The sequence below is a fragment of the Scyliorhinus torazame genome, chromosome 3 (genome assembly GCF_047496885.1).
Source record: "Scyliorhinus torazame isolate Kashiwa2021f chromosome 3, sScyTor2.1, whole genome shotgun sequence".
NCBI classification, from domain to species: Eukaryota; Metazoa; Chordata; class Chondrichthyes; order Carcharhiniformes; family Scyliorhinidae; genus Scyliorhinus; species Scyliorhinus torazame.
Window position 1 is genome coordinate 267,758,116 of NC_092709.1, and position 24,360 is coordinate 267,782,475.

Sequence of the window (24,360 nt, forward strand, 5' to 3'; positions counted from 1 at the left end):
AGTATAAAGCTAAAAGCAATATTTCACACCTTCATTGACGTTAAGTAAGCAGCTGGAAAAAAATGGAGGAGGTTCAGTTGAATTAGGTGACAATTCTAGGTGTGAAATTTTGCTGACATCAGGTAAATTAAAGAAAACTGGAGACAACCCGTCTACAAGAACACAAATTAGACCCAAATCAAAGTCAAAATTATGAGCTGGGGACACAATTCGATAATAAAACTATAGAAATGACAGGAACCAAAATTCACACCCCTATTGAAATCAAAGCATTTTTGAACATTACAAAGGACACAATGTAATCAGATCTATGGGCTGAGGTCATGCCCAAAATGAATACTTAGTCGTGTTAGAAACATTTAGATTAAAGGTACCTTTTACAATCCAAGTGAAATAAAAGTTACTTTACAATAAAGTCATAAAAACTTAATAACTGTTAGAAAGAAATATAAAGCCTGAGAAAGGAAGAGAGAAGCAGAGAAGGAACACGAGAAGCAAGCAGAGTCAGCTTACAGTCAGCTCGGTCATGGGAAAGGGACAGAGCAAAGCAGCCAAGCTAAAACAGCTAATACATCTAAGCAAGACCAGAATTTAAAGAGCAGGCAGAGTCAGCTCAGAATCATCTCAGAGACAGTCAGCAGAGCCAGCTCTCACAGCTCGGTACATGGGAAAGATAGAACATGGCAACCGAGCAGAACAGCGAATACATCTAAAGAAGGCCAGATTTTAAAAAGATTGATTGTCAAGTTGGGCCTGAAGGTCCCTTCAACCAACCAGAAGGATCCAGAAGCAAGATCTTTTTACCTTTCTGTAAAGACAGTGATTGCATCTTTTAAAAGAAAAAAGTATTATAATAAAATAACATAAAAGTCTTAACCTGAAACAGGGGTTATTCCTAAGCCTACATTACTTACTTAGCAACGCAGGACCCAGGACATCGATGATGGTAAGTCAGTAAAATTCTTCTATGAAGATATGGGTTATACCGGGAGATAACTTGAAAATATAGTTTGACCTGAATAGCACCCACCTAAGTCTGCATAGGAGTCAGGGAATGAGAATCCCTGTTCACCATTTAGAATGTCAGCCTTTTTGGTATAGGGGGATTTCTAACAATAGTAGTGAGTTTTCAACAACAAGATAGAGAACCTAGTGGAGTGGTTTAACAACAACAATCTCTCCCTCAGTGTCAGCTAAACAAAAGAGCTGGTCATTGACTTCAGGAAGCAAAGTACCATACACACACACATCTGCATCAATGGTGCCGAGGTGGAGATGGTTGACAGCTTCAAATTCCTAGGTGTGAACATCACCAACAATCTGTCCTGGTCCACCCATGTCGACGCTATGACCAAGAAAGCACAACAGTGCCTATACATTCTCAGGAAACTAAGGAAATTCGGCATGTTCATATTGACTCTTACCAATTTCTACAGGTGCACGATAGAAAGCATCCTGGTATAGCAATTGCTCGGCTCAAGATCGCAAGAAACTTAAGAGTCATTAACACAGCCCAGTCCATCAGGCGAACCCACTTCTCATCCATTGACTCCGTCTACACCTCCCGCTGCATTGGGAAAGCAGGCAGCATAATCAAAGACCCCTCCCACCCAGGCTATTCACTCTTCCAATTTCTTCCATCGGGCAGGATATATAAAAGTCTGAGAACACACACTAATAGAATCAAAAACAGCTTCTTTCCCGCTGCTACCAGACTCCTGAATGACTCTCTTATGGACTGATCTGATATCTTTACACAGACCAGGCATTACTGCACTCCTGTATGCTTCACCCGATGCCTGTGTCTATGTATTTACGTTGTGTATTTATGTATGCCCTATGTCTTTAATGGATGGAATGATCTGTTTAGACTGTACACAGAATGGTAGCACAGTGGTTAGCGCTGTTGCTTCACAGCTCCAGGGTCCCAAGTTTGATTCCTGGCTAGGGTCACCGATTGTGTGGAGTCTGCACATTCTCCCAGTGTCTGCGTGGGTTTCCACTGGGTGCTTCGGTTTCCTCCCGAAAAACGTGCTGTTAGGTAATTTGGACATTCTGAATTCTCCCTCAGTGTACCCGAACAAACGCCGGAATGTGGTGACAAGGGGTTTTTCACAGTAATTTCATTGCAGTTTTAATATAAGCCTATTTGTGACAATAAAGATTATTATTGTAATAGTTTTCATTGTACTTTGGTACATGTGATAATAAAACAAATAATATGGGATAAAAGCAAATTACTGCCGATGCTGGAATCTGAAACAAAAACAGAAAATGCTGGACAGTCTCAGCAGGTTTTACAGCATCTGAGGAGAAAGAAGGGAGCTAAAGTTTGAAGTCTGGATGACTCTTTGTCAAAGCTGGAGAGAACTGGAAATAGGGTCAGATTTATACTTTTTTGGGGGTGGAGGGGTGCATGGAGCAGTGAGTCACCTGATGAAGGAGCTGCGCTCCGAAAGCTAATGATTCCAAATAAACCTGTTAGACTTTAACCTGGTGTTGTAAGACTTCTTACTGTGCTCACCCCAGTCCAACACCGGCATCTCCACACCATGGTCAGTGGCACATTAAGAGATCAGAATGTGTTAATGGCACAACAATGGCAAACAGTATGTCAAAGGACAACTAGGAAGAGGAACAGATGGCCCAAGTGGGATCAGGGAAAAAGGATCAATGAAGAAATTAAAATAAATTGATAGAACTAAAAATAGGGTGAAGGTGGAGGAGAGACTTCACAGTCTGAAGTTGTTGAACTCAATGTTAAATCCAGAAGGCTGTAATGTGCCTCAGCGATAGACAAGGTGCTATTCCTTCAGTTTGTGCTGGACTTCACTGAATGGATATGTGGACATAAGGGCAGGACGGTGAATTGAAATGGCAAGCAACATGAAGGTCTGAGTCATGCTTGTGGATGGACTGAAGATGTTCTGCAAAGTGATCACCCAATCTGCTTTTACTCTCTCTAATATAGAGTAGACCGCATTGGGAGCAGCGAATGCAATAGACCAGATTGAAGGAGATTTACATGGAGCGCTGCCTCACCAGAAAGGATTGTTTAAGCCCTTCGATGGTGACAGGAGGTAAAAGGGCAGGCAATTGGAAAAACGAACCACTTTGCAGAACATCTACTACCTACATATTACAGATTTCAACATTAATCTGATTGGATCTGGAAAAAAATAGGCATTGGTAAATGTTGCATCGTCATTTGTCTGGAAGAATGATTACAGTTTACACCAAACATTAGTACAAAGAAATCAGAGTGAACATTTATTACTGGGACCAAGCTATGTAGCAAAGGCTCTGTTCTGAGGGATTTCGGGAACTGGATCAATTAAGAATGTTTTAAAAGAATGAATATAAGGTAATGCATGATGCAAATGGAAAAACATGTAATGTGTACTCCACCACTGTAATTATTCTTTAATTTGTAATGTTCAGAAGTATAATACTTTAGTGACTTCTTCATAGATTATACATATTCAAGCCAATCTGACCAATTCTGGAAAAAAAAAGAATTAAGGGTTGCAAAGTTACGGAAACTAGAAGACTGGTTCCAGTAAGTAGTTAGTTAGTGGCCTCAGAAAAACTGAGTTGAATGTGCCCAATTTTATCACTCATTACCTTGATGTGACAGTGGTTCTTTCTTCGTGACAAATTTTCTATGCATATTAGACTTTTATTTGGATATTTAATTGGTTGCATCAAAAGCTTTTCACTTAAAAACCCCAAAAGACACTCATGATGATCAGGGCCGAGTATTCAAGCAAAGATTTTGTCATTGAATACAAGTTATTAGAGATGGGAGATAAATACTGGTCTTGCTAATGATGCTCACATCCCATGAACAATAATAAAAACTTTGACTTAAGTGTCAGACAAAAGTGTGCACTTTGTTCATGGAATCCAATGCTTGAGCATAGTTTGCTAACTTAAATTCTTCTGCTTTTCCTAATGTACCAAATTGGATTTACCCCCTGGAGAAACAGAAAATGAATGCATTAAGATACACTGTTAAAATATTAAAATATTAGTTTCAATGTAATGTGCTAATGAGCTTGACAACATGGACTTGACTGGCAAGATAGTTTCCAACATTCTGTTCAGCATACACATTCTAAATCTCAGCTCAACAGGTACCATGAAAGGCTAGATACATTCCCAGGAGGAAGAAATTCTCCTATCATCATCTGGTTAGCCCCATAGTTAGGCAGGGCCCATCGAACACTTCGTCAAAAAACTCAGTCGAACGAACCACCGCGTGCAATTGTAGCTCACTTCCATAAGCGAGGAAGTGGGCAGCCTTTAGCAAGGCTAAGGCCACCTTGTACAAGAAGGGAGTTCGGTTTGGGGTGGTGTATCCGGTTGCATGTCACTTATGATTTGAAGGACATTTACTTTGGTGCACCAGAGAAAGCGGGCACCTTTGTTAAGAAGCATGGACTCAAATTAACGATGTTTTGCATGGTCTTTGACTGCTGTGGGTTGGGAGGATTGGTCAATAAACAAGTTCTTTTTTTCGGCCACTAGGACCGTGGCAGATCCCAATGGCAGATTTGTGATAGTGAGTTTTTGGTGGGAACATTGGTGGTACTGGTAAATGTCTGCATGCCAATGTGGGACGATGTGACACTCATTAGAAGAATGTTGGCATCTATTCCTGACCTGGACATACACCAACTGGTCTTTGGAGGAGACTTCAACTGTGTATTGGATCCTATGCTCGATCGATCCAGGCCTAAGTAGTTTGCTCTCTCTCAGGGTGGCGAAGGCATTCCTAGCCTTTGTGGAACAGATTAGGGGTGTGTGCATGAAGACCATGGCAGGATTGACTTCTTATTGAGTGGATTCCCTTTACCTTGGGTGCGGAGAGCAGAACATACGTCAATCGTAATCTTGGGCAGTGCTCCACATTTCGTTGACTTGGCCTTGGGGACAGATTCTAGTCAGCGCCTACCATGGAGGCTGGATGTAGCTCTGTTGGCAGACAGGGGGTTTTGTGAGCAGATTACCTCGCCCATCGAGGTTTATACTAGATTGAATAGGAACAACTCTGTCGCTCCTTCCTCTGTCGCACTGTGGGAAGCTCTTAGGCCGGTTGTGTGTGTGTGGGGTGGTGGTGGTTGTGGGGGGGGGGGGGGGGGGGGGGGGGTAGAATCTCCTATAAGGCACATTTAGATAGGACAGAGAGGGTGGAGTGGTAGTGACTGGTAAATGCGATCCTCGAGACCGGTCGTCAATATTCATCTTGGCCTATCCGGAGTTGCTTGCGAACGGGAAGCTGCAGCAAATGCAGTTTAATCTGTTGTCCACAGGGAAGGTGGTGGGTCAGCTCCAGCGCTTCAGGAGAACTTTTTTCATGAGAAGGCGGCCAGATATCTTTTAGCCCACCAGCTGAGGCGACAGGCAGCTTCCCAAGAGACTTACAAATTAAAAACTGGGGGGGGCAGTTTGGTTTCCACCCCAAGTGAAGTTAATGCAGGTTGAGACTTTTTACTGGAACCTCTATAGGACAGAGCCATCCGAAAATACGTTGGCCATGTCGGCGTTCTTAGAGGGAAAGTCCTTTCTGGTGGTGGGAGAGAGAGAGAGAGAGAGTGAGAGCGAGAGCAGGGCCTCATCGCGTCGGGAGGAAGTACTGAAGGGCATTGGATTAATGCAACCAGGTAGGGACCCAGTCAACATCATTGACGTGGACATGGTTAACAATTCCTTGTCACCGGATTCCTTGTCCCTACGCTCTCACAGACCTCTCATCTTGAAAAAGGACTAAAACCCCATGGATTGTGGTTCATATAGACCCGCTTTTTAAAATTTTTTTAAATTATCCAATTAAGGGGCAATTTAGCGTGGCCAATGCACCAACCCTGTACATCTTTGTGTTGTTGGGGTAAGACCCACGCAGATACGGGGAAAATGTGCAAACTCCACATGCATTGTGACCCAGGGCTGGGATCAAATCTGGGTCCTCAGCGCCATGAGGCAGCAGGGCTAACCACTGCGCCACCCTGACCCATTTCTATCTTGTACTTTGATGCCAAACGACGAGCGAAGGTGTTGGCGCTGCAATTGGAGCCATGTGTCCTGAAGGTGACAGTGGACAACCAGACAGGCCTCATTAAGGATCAGAAATTATCAGCTAATGTATGGCGGTTATTGAAGGTTGTCCTTTCCCCCTCTCCAGTTTCCGAACCAGAAGTGATTGCGTCTGTGGATGCGGGTAGGCATTCGATAGGGTAGAGCGGGGATCCCTCTTCGAAGCCCTGGGGAAATTCGGTCTTGGGCAGAAGTTCATTTTGTGGGTTTGGCTGCTACATAGTGTCCCTATGGCCAATGCACGCACCAATGCTTTGAGCGCAAGGTATTTTTCATTGAGTAGGGAGACTAGGCAAACCATCCTGTTTGCGTTGGGGGATTAAAATGGGGGAGGGGGAAGAAGAGAAAGAGAAGAGCATAAGGTGTCCTTATATGCAGGTGACCTGCTTCTGTATATTATGGATCCAGTCTCCTTTATGGATGAAATAATGAAGCTACTTAGGAGCTTTGGCTACTTTTCAGGATACAAACTGAACATAGAACATAGAACATAGAAAATACAGCACAGAACAGGCCCTTCGGCCCACGATGTTGTGCCAAACCTTTGTCCTAGATTAATCATAGATTATCATTGAATTTACAGTGCAGAAGGAGGCCATTCGGCCCCCTGAGTCTGCACCGGCTCTTGGAAAGAGCACCCCACCCAAACTCAACACCTCCACCCAACACCAAGGGCAATTTTGGACACTAAGGGCAATTTATCATGGCCAATCCAACCGACCCTGCACATCTTTGGACTGTGGGAGGAAACCGGAGCACCCGGAGGAAACCCACGCAGACACGGGGAGGACGTGCAGACTCCGCACAGACAGTGACCCAAGCCGGAATCGAACCTGGGACCCTGGAGCTGTGAAGCAATTGTGCTATCCACAATGATATAGTGTAGATTTATCCACAAATAAATCTACATTATATCATTTTACCGTAATCCATGTACTTGTCCAATAGCTGCTTGAAGGTCCCTAATGTTTCTGACTCAATTACTTCCACAGGCAGTGCATTCCATGCCCCCACTACTCTCTGGGTAAAGAACCTACCTCTGATATCCCTCCTATATCTTCCACCTTTCACCTTAAATTTATGTCCCCTTGTAATGGTTTGTTTCACCCGGGGAAAAAGTCTCTGACTGTCTACTCTATCTATTCCCCTGATCATCTTATAAACCTCTATCAAGTCGCCCCTCATCCTTCTCCGTTCTAATGAGAAAAGGCCTAGCACCCTCAACCTTTCCTCGTAAGACCTACTCTCCATTCCAGGTAACATCCTGGTAAATCTTCTTTGCACCTTTTCCAAAGCTTCCACATCCTTCCTAAAATGAGGTGACCAGAACTGTACACAGTACTCCAAATGTGGCCTTACCAAAGTTTTGTACAGCTGCATCATCACCTCACGGCTCTTAAATTCAATCCCTCTGTTAATGAACGCGAGCACACCATAGGCCTTTTTCACAGCTCTATCCACTTGAGTATCAACTTTCAAAGATGTATGAACGTAGACCCCAAGATCTCTCTGCTCCTCCACATTGCCAAAAACTCTACCGTTAACCCTATATTCCACATTCATATTTGTCCTTCCAAAATGGACAACCTCACACTTTTCAGGGTTAAACTCCATCTGCCACTTCTCAGCCCAGCTCTGCATCCTATCTATGTCTCTTTGCAGCCGACACCAGCCCTCCTTACTATCCACAACTCCACCAATCTTCGTATCGTCTGCAAATTTACTGACCCACCCTTCAACTCCCTCATCCAAGTCATTAATGAAAATCACGAACAGCAGAGGACCCAGAACTGATCCCTGCGGTACGCCACTGGTAACTGGGATCCAGGCTGAATATTTGCCATCCACCACCACTCTCTGGCTTCTATCGGTTAGCCAGTTCGTTATCCAACTGGCCAAATTTCCCACTATCCCATGCCTCCTTACTTTCTGCAGAAGCCTACCATGGGGAACCTTATCAAATGCCTTACTAAAATCCATGTACACTACATCCACTGCTTTACCTTCATCCACATGCTTGGCCACCTCCTCAAAGATTTGTAAGGCAAGACCTACCCCTCACAAATCCGTGCTGACTATCCCTAATCAAGCAGTGTCTTTCCAGATGCTCAGAAATCCTATCCTTCAGTACCCTTTCCATTACTTTGCCTACCACCGAAGTAAGACTAACTGGCCTGTAATTCCCAGGGTTATCCCTAGTCCCTTTTTTGAACAGGGGCACGACATTCGCCACTCTCCAATCCCCTGGTACCTCCCCTGTTGACAGTGAGGACGAAAAGATAATTGCCAACGGCTCTGCAATTTCATCTCTTGCTTCCCATAGAATCCTTGGATATATCCCGTCAGGCCCGGGGGACTTGTCTATCCTCAAGTTTTTCAAAATGCCCAACACATCTTCCTTCCTAACAAGTATTTCCTCGAGCTTACCAGTCTGTTTCACACTGTCCTCTCCAACAATATCGCCCCTCTCATTTGTAAATACAGAAGAAAAGTACTCGTTCAAGACCTCTCCTATCTCTGCAGACTCAATACACAGTCTCCCGCTACTGTCCTTGATCGGACCTACCCTCGCTCTAGTCATTCTCATATTTCTCACATATGTGTAAAAGGCCTTGGGGTTTTCCTTGATCCTACCCGCCAAAGATTGTTCATGCCCTCTCTTAGCTCTCCTAATCCCTTTCTTCAGTTCCCTCCTGGCTATCTTGTATCCCTCCAGTGCCCTGTCTGAACCTTGTTTCCTCAGCCTTACATAAGTCTCCTTTTTCCTCTTAACAAGACATTCAACCTCTCTTGTCAGCCGTGGTTCCCTCACTCGACCATCTCTTCCCTGCCTGACAGGGACATACATATCAAGGACACGTAGTACCTGTTCCTTGAACAAGTTCCACATTTCACTTGTGTCCTTCCCTGACAGCCTATGTTCCCAACTTATGCACTTCAATTCTTGTCTGACAACATCGTATTTACTCTTCCCCCAATTGTAAACCTTGCCCTGTTGCACGCACCTATCCCTCGCCATTACTAAAGTGAAAGTCACAGAATTGTGGTCACTATCTCCAAAATGCTCCCCCACTAACAAATCTATCACTTGCCCTGGTTCACTACCAAGTACTAAATCCAATATTGCCCCTCCCCTGGTCGGACAATCTACATACTGTGTTAGAAAAGCTTCCTGGACACACTGCACAAACACCACCCCATCCAAACTATTTGATCTAAAGAGTTTCCACTCAATATTTGGGAAGTTAAAGTCGCCCATGACTACTACCCTGTGACTTCTGCACCTTTCCAAAATCTGTTTCCCAATCTGTTCCTCCACATCTCTGCTACTATTGGGGGCCTATAGAAAACTCCTAACAAGGTGACTGCTCCTTTCCTATTTCTGACTTCAACCCATACTACCTCAGTAGGCTGATACTCCTCGAACTGCCTTTCTGCAGCTGTTATACTATCTCTAATTAACAATGCCACCCCTCCACCTCTTTTACCCCCCTCCTTAATCTTATTGAAACATCTATAACCAGGGACCTCCAACAACCATTTCTGCCCCTCTTCTATCCAAGTTTCCGTGATGGCCACCACATCGTAGTCCCAAGTACCGATCCATGCCTTAAGTTCACCCACCTTATTCCTGATGCTTCTTGCGTTGAAGTATACACACTTCAACCCATCTCCGTGCCTGCAAGTACTCTCCTTTGTCAGTGTTCCCTTCCCCACTGCCTCATTACACGCTTTGGCGTCCTGAATATCGGCTACCTTAGTTGCTGGACTACAAACCCGGTTCCCATTCCCCTGCCAAATTAGTTTAAACCCTCCCGAAGAGTACTAGAAAACCTCCCTCCCAGGATATTGGCGCCCCTCTGGTTCAGATGCAACCCGTCCTGCTTGTACAGGTCCCACCTTCCCCAGAATGCGCTCCAATTAACCAAATACCTGAAGCCCTCCCTCCTACACCATTCCTGCAGCCACGTGTTCAATTGCACGCTCTCCCTATTCCTAGCCTCGCTATCACGTGGCACCGGCAACAAACCAGAGATGACAACTCTGTCTGTCCTGGCTTTTAACTTCCAGTCTAGCTCCCTAAACTTGTTTATTACCTCCACACCCCTTTTCCTACCTATGTCGTTGGTACCAATGTGCACCACGACTTCTGGCTGCTCGCCCTCCCCCTTAAGGATCCTGAAGACACGATCCGAGACATCCCTGACCCTGGCACCCGGGAGGCAACATACCTTCCGAGAGTCTCGCTCGCGACCACAGAATCTCCTATCTATTCCCCTAACCATTGAATCTCCTACAACTATTGCTTTTCTATTCTCCCCCCTTCCCTTCTGCTGCCCTATGAAGGACCGGCAGTCGAGGGGGGTCTTGCACATTTAATATTGGGCAGCCAACATCGAGAAGGTGCATGGGATGGGTTGAGTCAATCCCTATATGGGGACAGATGGAAGCAAGCTCGTAGGGATTCTAGTCGTGCATGGGATGGGATGGGCAGCACGGTAGCCTTGTGGATAGCACAATTGCTTCACAGCTCCAGGGTCCCAGGTTCGATTCCGGCTTGGGTCACTGTCTGTGCGGAGTCTGCACATCCTCCCAGTGTGTGCGTGGGTTTCCTCCGGGTGCTCCGGTTTCCTCCCACAGTCCAAAGATGTGAAGGTTAGGTGGATTGGCCATGATAAATTGCCCTTAGTGTCCAAAATTGCCCTTAGTGTTGGGTGGGGTTACTGGGTTATGGGGATAGGGTGGCGGTGTTGACCTTGGGTAGGGTGCTCTTTCCAAGAGCCGGTGCAGACTCGATGGGCCGAATGGCCTCCTTCTGCACTGTAAATTCTATCTATGAGTCAATCCCTATATGGGGACAGATGGAAGCAAGCTCGTAGGGATTCTAGTCAAAGGACATTGCCAATGCCTCACTCCCTTTTCTCCAATTAGGTACTCTTCGAACCCAATGGTGGTGTCCACTCTTAGAATATGGTGGCAATTTTTGTAACATTACAAATTGGGTTCCATCTCATTGCTGGCCCTATCTGTGGCAACCACCTATTTGTACTGTCAGGTTTGGACATGACATTTAGGTCATGGGAGAGGAAGGGCCTTGAACGTTTTAGGGATCTATTTGCAGAGGGACGATTTGCTAGTTTGGAGGCTTTATCATCAAAGTTTCAACCTTTCGGGGTGAACTTGTTTCCGGCTAGAGGAAACAGCCTTTCCACATTCACCTAGTCAAGAGTATTCAGGATCTTATATACTTCAATCAAATCACCCCTCACTTTTCTAAGCCCCACTGGAACAAGTCCAGTCTGCCTCATCATTTTTCATAAGACAACCTGCTCATTCCAGTATCAGATCCTACTTACACAAGTATCGTAACTGATCTCAAGGAGGGCAGCGAAAACATTTTAAGGATACTCTGAAGGCCTTACTGAAAAGGGAACAAACTAACTTCAGTGTGTGGAAGAAACTTGCCACGAACTGTGCCATGTGGCAGCACCTCATCCAATAAGCCGCAACACAGTCAGTAGCTGACTGCATCAACATGGTTACCACTGTTTGTCGGTGGTGGAGGGATTGAATGTTTCTGGAAGGGATAGCAATCAAGCGGACTGCTTTGTCCTGGATGTTGTGCATCTTGAGTGCTGTTGGAGCTGCACTCATCCAGGCAAGTGGAGAGTATTCCATCACACTCCTGACATGCCTTTCATTTGGATTTGTCACGTGTACCAAGGTAAAGTGAAAAGTATTGTTCTGCATACAGTCCAGACAGTTTGTTCCATATTCAACATCTTTTCCCAAAGGTCGGGAGTCTAAAATTAGAGGGTAGAGGTTTAAGGTGAGGGGGGAGCGATACAAAAGGACCCAGAGGGGCAATTGTTTCACACACAGGGTGGTGAGTGTTTGGAACGAGCTGCCAGAGGCAGTAGTAGAGGCAGGTACAATTTTGTCTTTTAAAAAGCATTCAGACAATTATATTGGAAAGATAGCGGGGGCAGCATGATGGCGCAGTGGATTGCACTGCTGCCACACGGCACTGAGGTCCCAGGTTCGACCCCGGCTCTGGGTCACTGTGTGGAGTTTGCACATTCTCCCCGTGTTTGCGTGGGTTTCGCCCCCACAACCCAAAGATTTGCAGGGTAGGTGGATTGGCCACACTAAATTGCCCTTAACTGGAAAAAATGAATTGAGTACACTAAAAAAAAATATTGGAAAGATGGATATAAAGGGATATGGGACAAATGCGGGCAATTAGGACTAGCTTAGTGGTAAAAACTAGGCAGCATGAACAAGTTTCATGCTGTTAACCTCTATCACTGCTGCAGAGAAAGTGGAAGGACAGAGCCGAACCCTCGCTCGAGAATGCCCCACCCCTCTTCCTCAGGGCAACTCTTGTACTCCTGCCTAAAGATCTCTAGCTCCACGACTGGTCTGTTGAGCTAGCAGAGGGCACTCAAATCATGAAACCTGGTAGAGATTATCCTCAACAATGATGATGATGATGGAGAAAAATATTTTTTTTAATCATTGAAGAGAATAAAATAATGTAAAAAGCAGATTAATTTTAAAACTGTAAACTCGTAAGTGGTCAAAAAAATTCAAAGATTTACAATTCTCTCATTCATAGAAGATAGCTCATTCTGCATTCCAATATGAATTACTTGATACACAAATGAGCATTATTGTTAACTTTGTTCTGCAATATATTGAAAATTCAGCAAGCAGCCCTAAAATTATTGGAGAGGAAAATCATTTAACAAGATAATAAAGGTTATGTAAACAGTTCAATGGTTAGGTGCATTATGCCAAGTATAATGGTATTTTTTAAAACTTATTTACGGGATGTGGGCGTCGCTAGTTCGGCAAGCATTTTTTGCCCATCCCAAGTTGCCCTTCAAAAGGTGGTGGTGAGTTGCCTTCTTGAACTGCTGCAGTCCCCGACGCATAGGTACACCCACAGTGGTTAGGGAGGGAGTGCCAGGATTTTGACCCAGCGACAATGAAGGAACAGTGATATATTTCCAAGTCGGGGTGATGAGTGACTTGGAAGGAACCCCCAAGTGGCGGGGTTCCCAGGTATCCGCTGTTCTTGGCCTTCTAGATTGTAGTGGTCGTGGGTTTGTAAGGTGCTGTCTAAAGGAACCGTGGTGAGTTATGGTTCAAGTTTCAGCTCAATTTCCATGAACCAGCATAATTGGGAGCATTTTAGGACAAAACTTCTTTGCCCTTGCCTTGAAAAATATTCCTTGATATTTGTAAGAGTGGTAACTTGATGCAGTTTTGTTATCCTAGCTGAAAGTGGGTTCTCACAAAAATTAATTTTTATTGAAAGGCGAGTCGACCACCTGAGTAACCGGATTTTAAAACCGGACTAAAAATTACTTTAAAACAATGCACAACTACTTACTGATTAAATTGGTTTACACTAGTCAGTTCCCATATACATTAAATATTTAATATTTTAAAACTTTGTGCCTATTAATGTCCATGTCCTCAAAAGAAGGGTCATTTTAAGTGCCTCCTTCAAATCTTACAAACGAATACAATGAACAGAAACTCAGGATACTGATTAATTCAATGTGTGGGTGTGGCCCACTTCTAGCACGATGTTACACATTATGTACAGCACAGAAACAGGTCATTCAGTCCAAAAAGTCTTTGCTGTCTCCACAGGAGCCTTATTCCACCCTTCATCTAATTCCACCAACTGCAGCAAAGCAATAGAAAGAATCATCAACAATGCTATCAAGTGGCACTTACTCTGCAATACCTGCTCATGGTCCCTCAGTTTGGGTTCCACTAGGGTCACTCAGCTCCTGACCTCATTACAGCCTTGGTTCAAACATGGACAAAAGAGCTGAATGCCAGAGGTGAGGTGAGAGTGACTGCCCTTGACATCAAGGCAGCATTTGACGGAGTATGGCATCAAGGAGACCTAGCTAAACTGGAGTCACTGGGAATCAGGGGAAAACCCTCTACTGGTTGAAGTCATACATGGCACAAAGGAAGATGGCTGTGGTGTTTGGAAGTCAATCGCGGACATCTTCAACCTCTCCCTACTCTGTTCCGAGGTTCCCACCTGCTTCAAGAAGACCACCATCATACTGGTTCCAAAGAAGAACCAGGCAACATGCCCCAAGACTACCGTCCCGTGGCCTTGACATCTATCATTATAAAGTGCTTCGAGAGCTTGGTCATGAGACACATCAATTCCATGCTCCCAGAATGCCTTGATCCACCGCAATTCACGTACTGCCACAAACCGGTCCACGGCAGACGCCATCTCCCTGTCCCTACACTCATCCCTGGAGCATCTCAACAACAAGGACTCCTACGTCAGACTCCTATTCGTGGACTACAACTCTGCTGTCAACACCATAATACCAGCCAATATCAAATCAAAATCTAGGACTGGACTCCTGCCACTGCAACTGAATCCTGGACTTCCTGACCCATAGACCACAACCAGTAAGGATAAACAACACAATAGTCCTCAGTGCCAGGGTCGCTCAATGCTGCGTACGTAGCCACCTACTATATTTCCAATACACACGCGACTCTGTGGCTAAATTTGGCTCCAACTCCATCTACAAGTTGACTGATGACACGACCGTTGTGGGTTGGATCTCAAACAACGACCTGAGAGTACAGAACGGAGATAGAGAACCTAGTGGAGTGGTGTAACAATATCTCCCTCAACGTCAGCAAAACTAAGGAGCTGGTCATCGACTTCAGGAAGCGAAGTATGGTACACACCCTACCTGTATCAATGGTGCTGAGGTGGAGATGGTTGACAGCTTCAAATTACTAGGTGTGCACATCACCAGCAATCTGTCCTGGTCCACCCATGTCGACGCTACGACCAAGAAAGCACAACAGCGCCTATACTTCCTCAGGAAACTAAGGAAATTCGGTAGGTCCACATTGACTTTTACCAATTTTTACAGATGCACCACAGAAAGCATACTATCTGGCTGCATCACAGCCTGGTATGGCAACTGCTCGGCCCAAGACCGCAAGAAACTAGAGAGAGTCGTGAACACAGCCTGATCCATCACGCGAACTCGCTTCCCATCCATTGACTGTCTACACCTCCCACTACTTTGGGAAAGCGGGCAGCATAATCAGAAACCCCTCCCACCTGGGTTGTGCTCTCTTCCAACCTCTTCCATCGGGCAGGAAATATAAAAGTCTGAGAACATGGATAAACAGGTTCAGAAAGTTTCTTCCCCACTGTTACAAAACTTCTGAATGACCCTCTTACGGACTGAACTGATCTCTCCATGCATCGTCTCGCCTGAGCAGCACTACACTCCGTATGCTTCACCCGATGTTTATCTCATTTACTTTGTGTATTTATCATATGTCCTATATGTCATAGAGGTTAACAGCATGAAAACAGGCCCTTCAGCCCAACTTGTCCATGCCACCCAGTTTTGACCACTAAGCTAGTCCTAATTAAAAGACAAAATTGTACCCGCCTCTACTACTGCCTCTGGCAGCTCGTTCCAGACACTCACCACCCTGTGTGTGAAACAATTGCCCCTCTGGACACTTTTGTATCGCTCCCCCCTCATCTTAAACCTATACCCTCTAGTTTTAGACTCCCCTACCTTTGGGAAAAGATACTGAATATGGAACAATTTGTCTGGGCTGTATGCAGAACAATACTTTTCACTTTACCTCGGTACACGTGACAATAAATCCAAATACAAGGCATGTCAGGAGTGTAATGGAATACTCTCCACTTGCCTGGATGAGTGCAGCACCAACAGCACTCAAGATGCACAACATCGTCCAGGACAAAGCAGACCGCTTGATTGCTATCCCTTCCAAAAACATTCAATCCCTCCACCGCCGACAAACAGTGGCAGCCATGTGCACCATCTACAAGATGCACTGTAGTAACCTGCCAAGGTTCTTTAGGCAGCACTTTACAAACCCACAACCACTACCATCTAGAAGGACAAGAGTAGAATATACCTGGGAACACCAACTGAAGGTTCCCCTCCGTCACTCACCATTCCGACTTGGAAATATATCACCAGTCCTTCAGTGTCACTGGGTCAAAATCCTGCAACTCCCTCCCCAACAGCACTGTGGGTGTATCTACGCCTCAGGGACTGAAGTGGTTAAAGAAGGCAGCTCACCACCACCTTTTGAAGGGCAACTGGGAATGGGCAATAAAAGCTGGCCGAGCAAGCGACGCCCACATCCCATCAAATTTTTTCAATTTTTTTTATAAAAAGCGGTAGGGACTCCTTATTCTGGTCTTCTCTCCATCTACCTGACCAAACATTTCCATAATCTTAAAGACCTTTATGGATTATCTTTCAGTCCTCTATTTTCTACAGACAAAAGCCCAACTCACTCCCGATAGGTGTAGCTTCTCAGTTCAGCTAACATACTATTAATCTTTTTTGCACATTCTTTAGTGCCTCTATATTCATTATTCAATATGGACCAGAACAATTCACAGAAGCCCAAATATGATCGAACCAAGGTTCTGCACAAGATTCAACCAGTTTGTCGGCTTTTCAATGCTACCTATCCAAATATCAACTCTAATGCTTTGGGTTTTTTTTTTTTTTTGAATGGCCTTCGTGGCTTGCCATAAGTCATTTTGGCAGCACAGAACTTAAGTATTGCTGAAATAAGAGACATGCTGTCAGATGTTCTTCATCTGGAACGTGTCAGAACTACACGAGGGTAATAAGAAGTAGACTGTGTACTTTTCAGGATTGAAAGTGGCAGGCCAGAAGGGTATAAAGAGTCATCCAGACTCAAAATGCTAGCTTCCTTTTCTCTCCACAGATGTTGTCAGACAGACCTGCTGAGGTTGTCCAGTATTTTCTGTTTTTGTTTCAGATTCCAGCATCCGCAGTAATTTGTTTTTAATCTTGGAAACTGGAATGCCAGGGTATGCCCTGGCATGCATGAGGACATGTAATTAACAGTTGCAGCTGATGACTGATGCAAATACTAACACCAGCTGTGGGCTGGAGTTCACCATCAAGACGCCAAATGGTTTCAGAAGCTCCAAAGTAGATGCCAGCCCTGCAAATAAGATGTCAGCAGAGATTATTTGCAAGACCTTGAAGAAATAACTTGATGGGTGTGACAGACTTTGCCTTTCCAGAATTGACTTGTTCAGTTATCAAAGGAAGTGCCAATGTTTGCATCTGACCTTAACGTTCTAAAGCTGGATTCCTGTCATTTTTTAAACATTTGTTCATGGGGTGTGAGCATCGCTGGCCAGGCCAGCATTTGTTGCCTATCCCAGAGGGCATTTAAGAGTCAATTACATTGCTGTGTGGGTCTGGAGTCACATGTCGGCCAGACCAGGTAAGGGTGACAAATTCCTTCCCTAAAGGACATTAGGACCAGATGGGTTTATACAACAATCAACAATGATTTGATGGTTGTCATTAGACTTAATTCCAGATTTTTTTTGTTGATTTCAAATTCCACAATCTTCTCTGGTGGGATTCGAACCTAGGTCCCCAGAGCATTACCCTGGGTCTCTGGATTACTAGTCCAGTGACAATCCCACTATGCCACTGCCTCCCTGCCTCATTTTTCACTAGCAGCAGGATGCCGACCATGTGTCCAGTGAATGCTTCCATATTCCATTCTAAATAGTGTTAATTTAATTGTAGTCTATCCCAGTTTTCTTTTTTTTAATTTTACTATCATTTTGTATGCTTTTGTCATCCTCACCTTTGTTGCATATGGGCTTACTCTATGTCATTAGGCAGCATGGTGGCACAGTGGCTAGCACTGCTGCCTCACAATGCAAGCAATTCGGCTTTGATTCTGGCCTTGAGTGACTGCGTGGAGTTTGCATGTTCTCCCAGTGTGTGGCTTTGGATTTTGGATGGTCTGTTCTGGAAAAAGGCAGCACAACCTCATGGAAGCCCAACCGAGTCATGTCCAATTCCTGATCTATGCAAATCACAATGAAGCAAAAACTCCAGCTAGAACCTACAAATATGCACAGGATCACAATTAAGTCTGGTTATGTTTTGCTGTCAACCTTCCCACATCACTGATACTCAGCAGTCAAAACTCAAAACATGAACAGTATGCACCAAGTGCAGATCAGCGTCTGTCAATAGCAGAGAACTTACATCCCAGGATCATCACATTTAGGAATGCAGAAAAATACTTTTTTTTTTAATGATCTAATTGAGAGATATTAACACTGGTGAATGGACTTCTTCCACTCTCCTGAATTCAAGATGTTTGGAAAGTTGACTTCAAAATTGTAACAGCACTGTAAACATCACTTGATAAACCACTATATGGTTTGGAACCATGGTGGCACAGTGGTTAGCACTGCTGCCTCACAGTGCCAGAGACCCGGGTTTGATTCCGACCTCTGGGTGGAGTTTGCATATTCTCCCCATATCTGCCTTGGTTTCCTCCGGGTGCTCAGGTTTCCTCCCACAGCCCAAAGATGGGCAGGTAAGGTTGGCCATGCCAAATTGCCCCTAACCCAGGGCCCATTACCATTACAGGGATTGGGCGGAGGAGTGGGCCTAGGTGCTCTTTCGGAGGGTTGATGCAGACTAAATGGGCAAAATGGGCTCCTTCTGCACGCAGGAGTTCTACGATCCCACCTCAGGTACCCAGGATCATTGTAAAGCACTCGGATAAGGTACAGTAACAGTCAGATGCAGAGTCAACCCTCTCTTCACTTATGTTAAGGTCTGACCTTAAAAGCTCACCTGTTACATGATTTACTGCCCTCACCATTCAAAGGCCATGACAGGTGTGGTCTCAATTTCACTCTCCTGTCTGCTCCACGTGACCCTGGACTCCCCTGTCCATCAAAAATATATCTTGAATATACTTAATGTCCCAGCCTCCACTGAAGAAAATTCCTCATACTAACGACCCTTGGAGAGAAAAACACTTCTCATCTTAGTCTTAAAAGGGAGACCTTTGATTTTTTTTTTTTAAAGGATGCCCTGGTTCTAGTCTCCTGCACAAGTGGAAACATCCTGCCAGTATCCACCCCGTCAAGTCCCCTCAGGATCTTCAATAAGTGCTTCAATAAGATCACCTCTTGTTCTTCTAAGTTCCAAATGTGATCTCATCAAGACTCTGTACATCAATGAAATTTCCCTTCTTTTATATTCCTCTGAGTGAGATTGCCAATTCGTCCCAAACTAGAAGTAGTTTTGTCATACAACTATATGTCCACTGAATCGAGTTTGCCAGAACTCATTTCAGAGGACATCTGCAGCCAGCTTTATTCTTTTTTATCCAATTAAGGAACAATTTAGCGTGGCTAATCCACCTTCCCTGCACATCTTTGGGTCGTGAGGACGAGACCCAAGCAGACACGGGGAGAATGTACAAACTCCACGCGGTCAGTGACCCGGGGCCGGGATCGAAACCGGGTCCTCTGTCACCGTGCCGTCCAGCCAGCTTTTATTCATTTTGAATCCCTCAAAAGTAAAAAACACATTCTTTTTAAAACTGACTGCATCATCCAGTCTCTCCTGAATTCAAGGTATTAGGAAAGTTGACTTCAAAATTGAAACAGCCCTGTAAACATAAAAAGCGCAACTTTATAATAGATCAGTTGATGAACTGCTACATATTTTGGAACCACGCTTGGAACTATTCTTTAGGCAGCCTCAGAATTCAGTTTCTACAAGTGTCCTCAGGCTTTTGGGTCAAGGTGTCCAACATCTGACTTGAATGGAAATACATTTGTGTATATCTAGTAATAGCAGAAGCAAAAAGCAAACAAGTGCAGGCATTAGATATTTATTCTGATAATGGGTCACATAGAAAACATTAACCCCCGTTTCCTTCACCGATGTTCTTCAACATGCCGAGGGTGTCCAGAATTTTCTGTTTTAGTTTCAGAACAGAACTTGTCTCTGCTGCAATGCAATGACTGAAAAATTGCTAGGGAGGATTAAAAAATACCTCACCCAGGATTCTGATGTCTTGATTGCCATTCAATTATCTCAGCTGAATTTTGGGAAAGGAAAGAATAAGGATTAGTTGTGCTGTTCCTTGCAATGCTATAGTCATTTAGTCAACACCTCTTGGGAAAGGTATTAATGGAATTGCAAAATGTCTTTCCAATATTGTTATAGGGTGTTGGGTGTTTTTGAAGCATCCATCAGATTACAAGAATGTAATATTATGATTGCTGTTTTGAAAATTGTGACTCAAGATGGAAGGGAGGTAGCGGTCGTCCTTGACATCGAGCCAGCTTTTGACCAAGTGTGGCATCTAGGAGCAGTGACAAAATTTAAGTCACTGGGAATCAGGTGAAAATTCTCCATTGGATGGAGTCAAACCTAGAACAATGGTAAATTATTCTGGTTGTCACCCCAGTCCCAGGACATTGCAGTGCCAGGTTCCTTAGAGGAGTGACCTAGGCCCATCATTAACCTCCCTTCCATCATAAGGTCAGAAATGGGGATGTTCGCTGAAGACTGCATAACGTTCAGTACCATTGCAACTTCCTCAGATATTGAAGCAGCCTGCACCAATATGCAACAAGACCTGGATAACATTTAGTTTTGGGCTGGTAAGTGGCAAGTAACATTCACACCATACATGTGCCAGCCAATGACCATCACCAACAAGAGAGAATCTAACCATCTCCCCATGAAACTCAATAGCATTACCATCGTCCCTCACCATCAACATCCTTGAGTTACCATTGACCAGAAACTGAACTAGAACAGCCATATAAATTCTGTGGCTACAAGAGCAGTTCAGGCGGCAAGTAAGTAATCTCCTAACTCCCCAAAGCTTATCCACCATCTACAAGGTGCAAATCAGGAGTGCGATGAAATACTGCCTACATACCTTAAGGAGTGTGACTCCAACAACACTCAAGAAGCTTGACACCATCCGGCGCAAAGCCAACTTGGCTGGCACCTTACCCATCAACTTAAGCAGTCACTTCCTCCATCACCAATGTCAAGTGGCAATAGTATATACTATACAAGCACTGAAACAACTCATCGAGGTTCCTTGAACAGCACCTTCCAAACCCCTTAACTCTACCACCTAGAAAGAGAGGGTAGCGGATGCATAGTGTTATGGGCGAGTTGTTTTCAGAACCCCAAAATGTATCATGGAGTTCAACCAACCTCCTCCTTTGATGGATTGTTGCTTTTTAAGCACCCGACTTGTTCCCCAGGTGTGATATTACAATTATGGACATGTGGTTTTTAACACAAAACAATGTTTATTCTATGAACTCAGCTTAACCTTTTAAATAAACATTGGACCCCTTAATACCCCTTACTTCAAAGATAACCCTGAAAATATTACAACACTAAATAATCCTTCAGTTATCCCTTTCAACATCCATGAGGCCCAACACCTTTAAACAGAAACACATCAGGTTAAAGGCTTTACTATTATGAGTTTAAATCACCCAAATGATCCAGAGATAGTCTTTCATGGCAGAGATCACAGCAGATCCAGCTCACTGCAAAACACAGACACACACCCAAGCTCTTTTCCTCAAAATTGAAACTACAAAATGGCTGAACTGAGCTCAGCTCCACCCACTCTCTGACATCACTGTTTTCTTAAAGGTACATTGTTTAAACATCCATTTCTTAAAGGTACTCTCACATGACAATAGCATCACCAAAACCTGCAAGTTCCACTCCAAGTCACTCATCATCTGACTTGGAACTATATTGCCATTCCTTCACTGTCGTGGGATTGAAATCTTAGCACCCCCTTCCCGGCAGCACAATGGGTGCACCTGCACCAGCTGGACTGCAGTGGTTCTAAGCCAATATAGGTTTGAGCAACATAGGGTGGCCTCACCAGTGACGGCCACATCCCATGATTTTTTTAAAAATTCAATTTCTGATGAAACATTTAACAAGAATGATGCCTGGGATGAAGAGCTTATTGTATGAGGAACGGTTGAGGACTCTGGGTCTGTACTCGTTGGAAGTTTAGAAGAATGAGTGGGGATCTTATTGAAACTTACAGGATGCTTTGTGACCTGGATAGAGTGGATGTGGAGAGGATGTTTCAACTTGGAGGAAAAACTAGAAGCAAAGGACACAATCTCAGATTAATGGGACGATCCTTTAAAACACATGAGGAGGAATTTCTTCAGCCAGAGGGTGGTGAATCTGTGGAGCTCTTTGCCGCAGAAGACTGTGGATGCCAAATCACTGAGTGTCTTTAAGACAGAGATAGATAGGTTCTTGATTAATAAGGGGATCAGGGGTAATGGGGATGAGGAAAATATCAGCCATGATTGAATAGCGGAGAAGACTCGATGGGCAGAGTGGCCTAATTCTGCTCTATGTCTTATAGTCTTCAAGCAATAAAGAAATGGAAAGTACTACCATAACAAAGTCAACCTGTGTTACAAAAGACAATTAATACATTAACTGCACAAAGTTGCGAATTTACACGTGCCTGGATATGCTTGTGATAGACTTCTACCTATGTCATGGTTATATTAATACTTGATCAGAGTCATACTTCAACAGCAGAAAATCGGAAGTGCAGGACTTTTATTATCAGGCTGACAAGTATCTGGAACTGATCTCTAGCATGAATGATGGAACAAGAAACCTTAATGGGTGTCAAGAAAGAACTGGACAAGAAATGTCAAGAAATGGGATTCAGGATTATTACAAATACATAGAGGGAATACTGGACTCGTGAGGCTGGATGAACCTCTTGCCTGAAACTGTTAGTATGTTGTGGTGGTTTGGATTTTTACTGTCTACTCGTGTCTCATTAGGATAGTGAATCATTCTAAGTATTTTCCCCACTGGTGTGATATTCCAAGCATCAGAGTTGAATCGCAAAACATTCCACCTTGTAATCTATTCCCTCTAGTAGGAGGAATGGATAAATCTTGGTTTAACACTCCATACAGGTTGCCCAATCAGATTGGCTGTACAGGCTAGATAGATTTAGGTTAGGCCATTTTAAAGAAAAAAAAGTGTTTGTTTACTTCTTAAGCAAAGGCAGTGACAAAGGTAATTATTACCCAGCCCCAGTTTACAAAGTTACTTTCTGTACTGATTTGGAAACATGACTGTCTGCTTTTGCTCATGTGATCATGACTTTATGCATTTTAGTGATCTATAGACGATTTTATAAAGTGCACTAAAAATTGATCAAGACCCATACAATCAGAAACAGAAAAGGAGACAAAAGAAACATCACGCACGACTCTTTCACCATAGCCCATATTGGTGGCATATGACATTTGTTTACAAGAGGAAACTTTTAGCACGATGAAACAGATTGAATATATACTGTACTTCACATGAGTAAAGAACCCTCCTTCGAATTAATCAATAAAGATAAAAATAAGCTAACTGATAAAAATATTGCAATGGCCTTTTTCCCAGGATATTAGTTGAACACAGCAATAACGATTATAATACTTTCGTTAAATGGCATAGTGCTTTCGTAATATATTTGCAAAGTATATGGGTATAAAAGGGATAAATAAACAACCTATCCTTATTAATAAGAGGTAGTGAAAGACAAGGGAATCTGCTGCAATAAGGGATACTGGGAAACTAATGCAGTTTATTACTGCGCAGATGGGCGATTCAATGCAGTCAGCGGCTTTCTTTGTACAAATCAAAACACCCGAGCATAGCACAGTAAATGTATACAATTATACAATTCCCGTATACCACGCAAAAATAAAACCACATTTATGAAATATAAATCTCAGGGCTACTAGGGTTCATTTGCTACTCGAGCAGAAAAATAAAGAGAAAGCGCACAAAGAATCATTGCCACAAAAAATAAATTTCCATTGATAAAATTGCTACCGTCTCAAAATACAAAACAAAAATCAGATGCTATATATATTCTGATTGCTTCAATGAGGCCGTTCTTCATTCTTCGCTACCAAAACGTGGAGGCTCAAAGATCGGTTCCTTTTTCATTGTTAAAAGGCTACTGTATTTAGGATTTTTTTAAATCCCAAAATGTATTCAAGTCCACAAGGTAAGTGTCCCATAAACTCCACTCGTTTCAAATTATTAAACACGAGTCCCATAACTGGACGGGGCATAACAATGAAAAAGACATCGTGGCTTTTTTAAACACATATGTAAAGAAGCCACAATAGAAACCATTAGTTTGATCACTTAAAAGTCTATCCGGCTTGAAAAGAAAACACACTACTTGTGTGTGCAGTCGAAGGCAAGCATAGACAGAGCCTCGGTGTACTTGGGTACATATAAAAATATAAGATTTGCACGAATAAAATGCACGATTAAG

At 43.8% G+C, this 24,360-nt stretch overlaps 1 protein-coding gene across 2 annotated transcripts in view; it reads right to left on the reverse strand.

Moving 5' to 3' along the window:
- ube2r2 (ubiquitin-conjugating enzyme E2R 2) overlaps nt 1–24,360 on the reverse strand; it is a 217,291-nt gene that overhangs the window by 192,029 nt on the left and 902 nt on the right. The window lies entirely within an intron of this gene.